A 12,312-nucleotide genomic window follows, 5' to 3' on the forward strand; every position below is an offset into this window, starting at 1 on the left:
GGGGGGTTATTTAGGAAAGACAAATCCACTTTGCTCTACAAGTGTAGATCTGAGGGGAAGCTCTGCTGATTTTATCATCCAATCATGTGCAAGCAAAAATACTGTTTTTTTTTTTTTCCTTGCATGTCCCCCTCAGATCTACAGTGACTGCACTTGAAAGTGCACTTGTAGTGCAATGTGGATTTGCCTTTCGTAAATAACCCCCAGAGACTTTAGACATGCAACTGAAGATGATCAGAGACTAAGGGCATGCTACAAGAGATTATCAGAGACTGGAAAACATATTTCAAGAGACAGTTATAGATTAATGTCACACAAGACTGCTTAGAGATCCCTGCTATTATTGACTCTTTACAAAGCAATGCTCCCACATTATTGTTCACTACAGCACCCTTACTCCACATTTTATATTTTTCTCAGCAAGATACATTATAAAAGCTCACAGAAAATAAAAAAAATATATAAACTGTATTGGGATCGAGAGAAAATAAACAACTAATTTAAAGCAGAGGTGTCAAACTCAATATCATTGTGGGCTGCATCAGCATTATGGTCTTCCTCAAAGGGCTGGATGTATCATTAAGACTATATTTATTAATGCAGGGCTTATTTTCTCAGAAAATAGGAGCAGGAACTCAACCACACCCCCACCAAACCGCAATGAATGGTGGGTGTGGCCAAATTTCACCATGGGAGGATCCTAAAAGGGACAATAAATACCAGGAATGCATTATGTGTGGAGTTCAGGTGTGCACTACATACAGAGTTTAGGAGTGCATTACGTACAGGGTGCAGAGGTGTACTACATACAGAGTCCAGGACTGTGTTATGTACAGAGTGCATGGTTCAGAGGTGTGCTACATACAAAGTTCAGGGGTGCATTTCGTACAGAGTTCAGAGGTGTGCTACATACAGAGTTCAGGAGTGCATTACGTACAGAGTGCAGGGTTCAGAGGTGTGCTACAGAGTGCAGAGTTTAGGGGTTTGCTATGCATAGTGTGGCGGAATCATCTCTCTTTCACAGGCTCCCCACATCTCCCTTCCTTTGGGTGCTCCCTTTGCTTCTGCTACTTTCTCCAGAACAAAAATTACAGCTCTGGCAAAAAAAACTGCAATTTCCATTGTAATCGCAGCAGCAGGAATTAAACCCAATATATTATTTTACTATGATGTAAACAGAGAATCTCAGGAAGATCCAATCTAAGAGTACTCATAAATCTGCTTCCCAGCCAACATACCTCACTTCCCAGCTGGAAGTGGAGCAGTAAGTTAGGGGGATTTTGAACTTTCTATGTAGCCGATTGTTATCTGGGCACCCAACACAAGAGATATATTTGAGAAAAATCTATATGTTTCTAAACTGTGACACAGAGAATACAACAAAATCTTGTCCTGGGCACCCATCACTATAAAAACAGTACAAACGATGCCCCTTCCTCACATTCTTTTAAAGCCAGTCTTTGAAATGATTGTATATTTTTTGCATACAATCTGTGTGATCATACATTCTGCTTAGAAATGAATCTTCAAAAAAAAAACTAAAATAAATGATTTTACAAAACTGCTTTCTTTCTTCATATTTAAAAAACAAAAAAACAAGCCCAATGCATTTACATGAATGGAAAAGATAAACATCCCCAAAAACTTGGTGCAGGAGTTTCTAAAAATGTGCATGAAATGAAAAGGTTAAATGCTGCCCTGATCAAACAAAGAGCCTCAACTGGCCACAAAGGCTTTGGTATTTTTTATTTAAATAAGAGAAACGCGGTTTAGACTTGGGAAGGCTAGAATTAAAATACTGATTATCAAAAAACACATATCGCCATTTGTGTCCTATTGGAGAAATTTCCTGTCACCCTTTGTGTCCTGTAGACACAACAGAAAGTGAGAGAAAATCTTTCCACTTATTGCATAGGATGCAACACAACAGTGACCGACAAATGACCAGCAGTCATTTGTCGGTCACTGTTGTGTTGCTCCTGCACAGGTTGTGGGATCTAAGTTTGAAAGGGGTTCCCCATCCAACCGGCTGCTGTGGAATTGTTGGAGTGCCACGACGTCCTTTGGAGGGCCCTGCTCTGTATGGAGGGGCTCGGGAGGGAGCGAGCATGCACAAGTGCCCCCATAGAAAGTGGCTTGCGGAGGTACTCGGTAGTGGGTAAGAGCCAGAAGCGCAGGCAGGAGACTCAAGAGTATGTTATAGGCTGCTCTGTGCAAGCCAATTGCACAGAGCAGATAAGTATGACATGTTTGTTACTTTAACAAAAAAAAAAAAGCCTAGGCCTAAGATCAATCATCATCAGATAAAAGAAAGTGATCTAAAGACAACTGCAAGCACAGCAAGGTACCAAATAATTGACAGGTTAAGTTAGTTTATACCCTCTTGTGAACAACACAGAATGATTAGAAAAAAATACTGATCCAACTAGTGGTCCAGTTAACTGCTAAAACACAAAAGAAAATCTACTGTGGTTATTAACCACTTCCCGACGGCCGTACGAATATGTGCGGCCGCAGGGTGGCTCTAATTCTCTAACAGGACGCATATATGCGTCCTCCGCTCCTCCAGGCCACTAGAGGGCGTGCGAGCGCCGCCGGCGGTGCGCGCATGCCTGCCGCATTCCTGAGATACCGATGCGCTTGCCTGGCGGCCGCGATGTCCGCCAGGCACTCGCAATCGGTGGTTACAGGGACAAGGACATGGATCTCTGTGTGTAAACAGAGATCCATGTCCTGTCAGGGGAGAGAGGAGACCGATCTGTGTCCCTTGTACATAGGGACACAGCATCGGTCACCTCCCCCAGTCACCCCACTCCCCCCACAGTTAGAACACACCCAGGGAATACATTTAACCTCTTTCTCGCCCCCTAGTGTTAACCCCTTCACTGCCAGTCACATTTATACAGTAATCGGTGCATTTTTATAGCACTGATCGCAGTATAAATGTGAATGGCGCCAAAAATGTGTCAAAAGTGTCCGATGTGTCCGCCATAACGTCGCAGTCCCAATAAAAATCGCAGATCGCCGCCATTACTAGTAAAAAAAATAATAAAAATTAATAATAATTCTGTCCCCTATTTTGTAAGCGCTATAACTTTTGTGCAAACCAGTCGCTTATTGCGATTTTTTTTTTTTACCAAAAATATGTAGAATAATACATATCGGCCTAAACTGAGAATTTTTTTTTTTTTTTTTTTTAAAACAATGGGCTATTTATTATAGCAACAAGTAAAAAATATTAACTTTTTTTTCAAAATTGTCGCTATTTTTTGTTTATAGCGCAAAAAATAAAAAACGCGGAGGTGATCAAATACCACCAAAAGAAAGCTCTATTTGTGGGGAAAAAAGGACGCCAATTTTGTTTGGGAGCCACATCGCATGACCGCGCAATTGTCAGTTAAAGGGATGCAGTGCCGGAAGCTGAAATTTCACCTGGTCAGGAAGGGTGTATACGTGCCCAGTAAGCAAGTGGTTAAGCATTACTATGAAGAAAATGTGAAACAGGCCTAAACATTCACCTGGGTACCCATATCTGATTGGTTTTTCCAATCAACAATAAATGGAGATGTGCTATGAGAAAGCATTATTTAGCATGCACCAGGTGCACTCTCATTCATCACTAAATGCAGCAAAAAGATAAATACCAATTACACACAATATGCAATTAGGTAGTCTTCTGCAGGACATAAATCATTTAACCTTAGCATCAAAAGACCACGTACAACAAATTACATTTATGTTACCAGATATTACACACATATACACTCACATCACACTGTTACATTAAAAAGTTATAGTTGTTGGCTAATTACAGCAGCATTTTTCTGACATGTCACCAAATACAGTAAAACAGTGAGTTAATCTAGCGTGCTAGGTTGCTCCGATTCTGAGGATCTTCTCTCACAAAGCTGTCACTATGACTCGCACTTTCAAATTAAGAAGCCTCCCCAGATATTTCTACAAGCAAATGACTGCAGCAATTACACATTTAGCAGTTCTTGAGCAATGTTTTACCTTTCTTCAGAAAGAACATTAACCATTTCTTAAAAAAATTGCCATCAGCAAACATGCCTTAGCTGAAATGATAAACTGAAAAATCAGTGGATTAAAGACTGTCAACAGTTTGAATAGGTAAAAATGGATGGCAGAAATTGTCAAATGGAGCACATATATATCTCACAAAAGTGAGTACACCCCTCGCATTTTTGTAAATATTTTATTTATCTTTTCATGTGAAAACACTGAAGAAATTACACTTTGCTACAATGTAAAATAGTGAGTGTGCATCTTGTAAAACAGTGTAAATTTACTGTCCCCTCAAAAAAAAACTCAACACACAGCCATTAATGTCTAAACCGCTGGCAAAAAAAGGGAGTATACCCCTAAGTGAAAATGTCCAAATTGGGCCCAATTAGCCCTTTTCCTCCCCGGTGTCATGTGACTTGTTAGTGTTAAAAGGTCTCAGGTGTGAATGGGGAGCAGGTGTGTTAAATTTGGCGTTATCGCTCTCACTCTCATAATGGCCACTGGAAGTTCAGCATGGCACCTCATCAAACTGGAACTTTGGACACTTGTTTCAAGTGCTAATTGACCACTCTTTGTTTAGAGGGTCAGTACTCTTTGGTACGACGCTATGTGTGCTTATTGTCGGTGGAAGACAGATATTGACAAGTCTGAAGTCTGAAAGCACTTCAAGAGTGCTTTCGCATTGGCGTTAGCTGTAAATCGCAGATAGTTTTTTAAGCGGGGCTTTACCAACTGTTATAGCGGCGCTTTTCAGGCATTAAAGAGGTTGTGAAGACAAAAATATTTTCCTCTTAAATTAAAGTCTGACAGTAGCTGATAAAGTAAAAAGTAATGTTTTGCATTATAACTAGTTTGATACCTGTTGAAATCGAGCCGTTTTATTCACCTCCAGCACTCCTGAATCATTATTCTCACTGACTTCCTGGTTCTGCTTTCCACCATGCAAAACGGCTCAGATGCTGGTGGAAAGCAAGAAGAGCAGTGACAGGAAATGGCATTTTCAAACCTGGGTTACTGTGTTTTGGAGGTCAAAAGGAAAAACGAGGTAAGTGATATTTAAATGCTCTAGCTTACAGCAATCAATTGATCTAATAAAAAACAAACCTTTAGTGTTCCTTTAACTGGACACTTCTAACCCCCTAGTGTTCGAAGAAATAGTTAATAGCACCGTGTTGCGGCATTGCCAAAGTACTTTGCAGGCGCTTTGGTAGTGCTTCCCATTAATTTCAATGGGCAGGGCGTTTTGGGAGCGGTTTATATACTTGCTCCGGCACAGCCCCAAAGATGCTGCTTGCATGACTTTTTTTTCCGTCCTGCAAGCACACCGCCCCAGTGTGAAAGCACTCAGGCTTTCACATTGAGGAGGCCTAAGAGGCGCCTTTCAGGGGCTATTTTTAGCGCTAAAACGCCTGAAAAGTGCCCATGTGAAAGGGGTCTAAGAGATAGCACGGGTACTTTTTGTGGACTCTTTTGGGACGGTTATATTTTTACTTTTATTTATTTACATATTTGCACTGTGTTTATATGTATGGGGTTGAAGTTTTGCTTGTTAGATGGGCCAGATATTGAAAGAAAGGTGACCAGGAACTCTAGGCAGGAGCAAGATCTAGGCTCAGGATAAATGAGCAAACATTTGTGTGGCTAGCAGACAGAACACTAAAGAAAGAGAGGCAATAGTAGAGGAGGGACTAAATACCCTCCCTGCAGCCAGCATCAGGTGGAGACTAATTACTGGGATCTGCTGGGGACACCCATTGGTGGACACCGGAACTACAACTTTCTGCTCTGGGAACCACCGGGCGACCAGTAGGTGATCCAGGTTCTGACATGCTCACTATGCCATTGTGCATTTTGTGAGCTCCTTCCAACCAAACCTTTTTAGTAAGCAGTCAGTTAACTAGGCATAAATTGCCCAACTATTTTGTCTGAATAACATAAAAAAAAAAACACATAGGCAATACATTGTTGCATTTTAGGTATCAAAAAATTACCAGAAATTATCAGGTACCAGACACTGCTTGCCTACCCAACATTTAGAATATTAAAAATGTATTTTTTGTATGTATTTAGAATATGACCACAGCCTGTTTTGGCTTAGTAAAAGTTACTGCTTGCAGTGATTTGGATTTTCAAATTAACATAAAGAGGAACAGTAACAGTCAAAACATTCATATGAACTACTTTTTATATTGTGGAAGATATTAACAAGTGCAGAGAACAGAACCCAAGACAATACTTTTTTGGTGAGCCATTGCATTGTTGTGCATGAAAGCAAATCTACTTGCGAGGGTCAGTCACTGAACCCATTTCATTATTTGTTTTCAATGCAATAAATCCTGCACATTTAATTCCTATCCCAGGTGTCTGAAAAAGCAGCAGGAAATTACGGCTTCTCGTTGCACTGTCTGCTCCGAGCTTCTTCTCTCAGAGGTAGTTAAATATTCATAGACAGGCTACAGAGACAACCCGATCAAACACTTCAGCCAATTCAGTATTAGTCCGACAACCAAGCCACAGGCAACATGTAGCACACGGCTGAATTTTAAGCTTTTCTCTCTTTTTTTTTTGGTTCACTTTTACGTGCCAAGCTTTCTCATCCATCTGCAATGAAACCTTTGCTTCCCCAAGACGCTCAAGCAAAGCAACAACAGGAGGAGGACATAACAAACAAAAGTCGGTTATAGTGTTTGGCCAATTGTGCCTTTCAGTTGATGGCTACAACTACATTTCAGTTATGTAAATTACATTCTAAGTTTGTGATATGAGCATGCTCTTTGAAGTGTGCATAATGAAAGGATAAGTGTGATTTTAATTTAAAAAAAAATTAATATTTCCCCCTGGCCCTTTTCCTAAAAGTAATAAAAGATAAAAATGTGGTCTGAGATCTATTTAATAGCTCAAACTACACAATGTTTGGGTATCCATGGTGACAGGCAGCCTAGGCAGAGTCATGTAGAATGGATGGCCATTATACACCAGGCTAGACTAATGTTCTTTACTACATGGGCAAAAAAATATAAATGTTTGTAAGGTCCATTTATTTTACTACTTCCAGGAAGGGATTTTTTTTTTTTTTTACCTTTAAATCATAGTTACTCACTAAAGCGTATTTACATTATTTATTTCGTTTTTAGGACAGAAAAAAATCACTAGGACTGAAAGCAAAGGCAAAATCCAAAATTGAAAAAAAGATAGAAAATATACTAGTTAAGAAATCTGTTCCAGTGACAACGGTCTAGGATTTCCTTTACGTTAGAGTCATTTACGCCAATTTCTCTGTTTTTAATATAGAAAATGAAGGAAACTCTTCTGAATGGGACACAGACCACTTCAGCCCCGGACCATATTGCTGGTCAATGACCGGGCCACTTTTTGCGATTCGGCACTGCATCGCTTTAACTGACAATTGCGTGGTCGTGCGACGTGGCTCCCAAACAAAATTGGCGTCCTTTTTTCCCCACAAATAGAGCTTTCTTTTGGTGGTATTTGATCACCTCTGCATTTTTTAGTTTTTGCGCTATAAACAAAAATAGAGCGACAATTTTGAAAAAAAATGAATATTTTTTACTTTTTGCTATAATAAATATCCCCCAAAAATATATAAAAAAATTTTTTTTTTCCTCAAGTTTAGGCCGATACGTATTCTTCTACATTGTTTTCGTAAAAAAAAAAAAATTAGCAATAAACGTTTATTGATTGGTTTGCGCAAAAGTTATAGCGTTTACAAAATAGGGGATAGTTTTATGGCATTTTTATGTTTTTTTTTTACTAGTAATGGCGGCGACCAGCGATTTTTATCGGTACTGCGACATTATGGCGGACACTTTTGACACATTTTTGGGACCATTGGCATTTTTATAGCGATCAGTGCTATAAAAATGCATTGATTATTATAAAAATGCCACTGGCAGTGAATAGGTTAACACTAGGGGGGAAGGAAGGGGTTAATCATGTTCCCTGGGTGTGTTCTAACTGAAGGGGAGGGTGGGACTGACATGGGGAAATGACAAATCGCTATTCATACATTGTATGAACAGACGATAGGTCATTTCCCCCCCTGACAGGACCGGGAGCTGTGTGTTTACACACACAGCTCCCGGTTCTCGCTCTGTAACGAGCGTTCGCAGGTGCCCGGCGGTGATCGCACCCACCAGGCACGTGCGTCGGGATTAGGGGCAAGCGGGCAGCGCGTGCCCCTATTGGCTGAACGGCGAGATGACGTAGATCTACGTGATCTCGCCCAGCAGAGCCGACCTGCCGCCGTATAACTGCGGTGGCTGGTCGGCAAGTAGTTAAAGAAATAAAATAAAAAATATGGAGTTTTATTTTTTCACAACTAAACTGATACACTTACTTTCAAATTAAAGACGTTTGTGATATTTTTTATTTATTTTATATTAGCGCCAGATTTAGGTGGAGGACATATAATTTTAAAGCGTAACTCCACTTATGTTGAGGAAAAAAACATTCCGACCTGGGTGATCTATGTACATTGCAAGGAATTATAACAACCTTTGTTGCAGATTCCTACCTTTTATTATTCTGCAGAAATCCAAGTGCATTTGTCTGGGCCTCTGTGCTCAGTGGGTCTAATGGGAGTGGTTTCATTATTATCAGTCAGCTGTGGCAGCTGCAGGGCACTAATGAGGAAATCTGCTGGGCCTGCATCCCTTTAGACATACTCTATTGGAAATATCTCACCAAAAATGACATGAAATCTGACTTCTATCTTTAGGTAGACTTCTGGGAAAGTTGGTGAGCCAATCACACAAGCAGGAAATTATGTTTCTGGGGAGTGGTCAGTACACATTCTGTGAACAGAACAACTCCAGGTAGCCATATTGCATTGCATTTATAGAAAATTACAGCACCTTTGAAAAGGAAAGGTAATTTTTAATAACATTCAGTTACAATAGAACTTGTATCGCAATTGTACACGCTATATTTTTTCTTTATTTACATCCCCCCCCCCACAAAAGTGGAGTTACCCTTTAAGAGAAAGTTATGGAATTGGGGGGAACATTTTTCTCACCTAGAGTCCCTGGATTATATTGTTCTCAAAAAACTGAAAGGCCCATTTATTTTTAAAACATGTGGCTTCCTGGAGCACCGGGGGAAGACGTGAGCTCCTTTATACACACAACCCACAGTTATCTATTGATCATTCAATTGATTTTTGTCGAAGGAGCCTGTCAGAAATTTTTCAAAGGCAAACAGCACCTTCATTTAAATTATAAGCAGGCACTGTTTGGGTATTTGGCATGGATGGAGGAATTTGTTAGATCAAGCCACTGTCATGTAAGTGCTTGCTTTGATAAAGGCCTAAGGCCAAAACACATCAGAATTTTTGGATGATGTTACTGCTGTAATGCTTCAATAAATATTTTCTATGGAGAAGCTGTTGAGTTGCTGGCCAATACTTTCTACTGTCATGTAAGTGCATTTATATATGTTACATTTTATTAATGTAGTTTTATCTGCAGTATCCAGTGTGCTTTTTTTGCATGCATATTTTGGCATTTGGAGAGCAAGGGTTTTCGGAGTTGCCTGGCACAAGTGCACCTAAAGATCACATCATAATTTTAGTGTATGATCAGCTTAAAGAGGAACTTGACTCTCTTCAACATTGACTAGTTTTAATCCTTATGCTGCTATAATTAGTAAATAGATAGGAAATTATATCATATTCATATACTTAAACTTTTTTTTTTTTTTTTACATTTCTTCAGTTGCTTTCTGGTCTCCAGGCCTAGGCAATTGATATCATACATCCCAGAAGCCTTCAGGAGGGGTTTTCTCCACTAAGCACACCCTCCTCCAAGTAATTTCTCAGAAAAAAAAAGCATGGAGACATGGATGGATTAGTTTTCTTTAAATATTATAAATTAAATAGTGTTTTTGGTTTATGGTGCTCAGATGCAATGCAATTTCGCTTTAAAACAGGCCACTACTGTACCTTCTTCAGGCATCTCTGCTAGGTGGGAGGGTCTGCCTGCCTACTTGGAAATTTCTGTGGTCGTTCTGCAATTTGTTTTTTGACCATACAGTGAAGGAGTTATTTAGGGGTTTTCATTTGTTCTGTACAGCAAGCTAAAAAGCTCCACAATTGGCAATTTTTAGAAAAAACATGGTATTCTGTTGAATACTCACGCTAGTGAAATATGAACATTTTGCATTTGTACGCAGAAGACACTGAGGCCAATTTAATAAAAGAAAATTTCTGTTTACCTATTTTGTCTGTACTTTTGGATAATTGAAGTGAACATTCACACAATTTACAGTGCCTGTATAGAAGACACATGGGAGCCAGAAATCTTGCTTATTGATAGGGGATCAAATATTTATTTCACTCATTAAAATGCAAATCAATTTATAACTTTTTGAAATGCGTTTTTACTGGATATTTTGTATTTATTTTTCTGTCTCTCATTGTTAAAATAAACCTACCAAAATCAGCAGGGGTTAAAATAAGTTTTTTCCCCCCTCACTGTATAGGCTAAAACAATCATATCATGCTAGGGGCATAACTATGGGTCATAGCGCCTCATAGAAAACTTTTGATGGGGTCCCCCAGGGACCTTTCTACTGTAATTTATCTTAAAGTAAAACTATTTTTTTTCTCATTTTGGAACGAGCAAGGGAGGGTTATAAACCCCTGTCAGTTTTTTTTTTTACCATCATCTGTGCCCTATTTCCCTTCACTTTCTGTCCCACATCCAAACAGGAAGTGAGAGGAAACCCCTGCAAATTAGTGTCCCAATTGGAAGATTTCCCCTCTATTACTTTTCTGGGAACAACCAAATATTTGGGATTTTCTTTACTTTCACTTTCAATGATAACGGTAATCAGGACACATAGAGAGAGAGAGTGAATCCAATTAACAGGGCAACAGTGAGCAATAAACGCCAACAGGGCTTTGAATCCCTCTCCACTATATTCCAAAAAAAAAGTTTTGTCTTTAGTTATACTTTAATATATTCTAGTATTCTTAATACTATGCGCTCCTGGAGAAAAGTAAACACATTAACAATAATAAAATCGATTTGTAAATTTTTAAGTGGTTGCTCAGACCGTTTGCCGCACACTGCATCAAATTGGTCTGCATGTCTGTCATCCCAGAAGGAAGCATCTTCTAAAGATTATGCACAAGAAAGCCCACAGTTTGCTGAAGACAAGCAGACTAGGACATGGATTACTGGAACCATGTCCTGTGGTCTGATAACACCAAGATAAACTTATTTGGTTCAGATGGTGTCCAGCTTGTGAGAAGTAAAATAAAACAAGTGTGTCTTGCCTATAGTCAAGCATGGTGGTGGGAGTGTCATGGTCTGGGGCTGCCGGCACTGGGGAGCTACAGTTCATTGAGGGAACAATGAATGCCAAAATGTACTGTGACATACTGAAGCAGAGCATGATCCCCTCCCTTCGAAGACTGGGCTGTAGGGCAGTATTCAAACATGATAACAACCCAAAACACACCTCCAAGATGACCACTGCCTTGCTAAAGAAGCTGAGGGTAAAGATAATGGACTGGTTAAGTATGTCTCCAGACCTAAAACCTATTGAGCATCTGTGGGGAATCCTCAAACGCAAGGTGGAGGAGCGCAAGTTCTCTAACATCCACCAGCTCCGTGATGTCATCATGGAGAAGTGGAAGAGAACTCCATGCCCATGCCCAAGAGGGTTAAGGCAGTGCTGGAAAATAATGGTGGCCACACAAAATAATGACACTTTGGGCCCAATTTGGCAATTTTTCACTTGGGGTGGACTAACCGTTGTTTCCAGCGGTTTAGACACCAATGGCTGTGTGTTTAGTTATTTTGAGGGGACAGCAAATTTACACTGTTATACAAGCTGTACACTCACTACTTTACATTGTAGCAAAGTGTCATTTCAGATTTTGATGAAATGCAATCGATCATAAAACAGTGCTTATCAGTTATCATATAACAGCTGTAGATGGAGGTTAACATGATTGTGAAAAGAGGACCTAGTAAGTGACATGGCTATTTAGGGTCGGGAGATCACGGGAGTGCAATTTATAAGGTATGGTCATAATTACTGCAGTCTGACCTAAGAGAAGAAAGGAGATAATAAAAGGGAAGGGAAGAGAAGAAAGAAAAAAAATGGGGGGAGAAGAGGAAGCAGTAAGGAGTGGAGGAAAGGACAGGTCCCCAGGGGATGACAGGACTCCAAATTCATGAAGCCTAGGTAACTTACACAAACTGAGAGGACCTACAAAGGCAACAGTAATGATTCATCGAAGTTAGGGGCTAAATGTTTGTT

At 39.8% G+C, this 12,312-nt stretch overlaps 1 protein-coding gene across 2 annotated transcripts in view; it reads right to left on the reverse strand.

Moving 5' to 3' along the window:
* The window catches only part of MAGI3 (membrane associated guanylate kinase, WW and PDZ domain containing 3), a 501,439-nt gene that overhangs the window by 163,901 nt on the left and 325,226 nt on the right, over positions 1–12,312 (reverse strand). The window lies entirely within an intron of this gene.

This window comes from Rana temporaria, chromosome 2, assembly GCF_905171775.1.
Source record: "Rana temporaria chromosome 2, aRanTem1.1, whole genome shotgun sequence".
NCBI classification, from domain to species: Eukaryota; Metazoa; Chordata; class Amphibia; order Anura; family Ranidae; genus Rana; species Rana temporaria.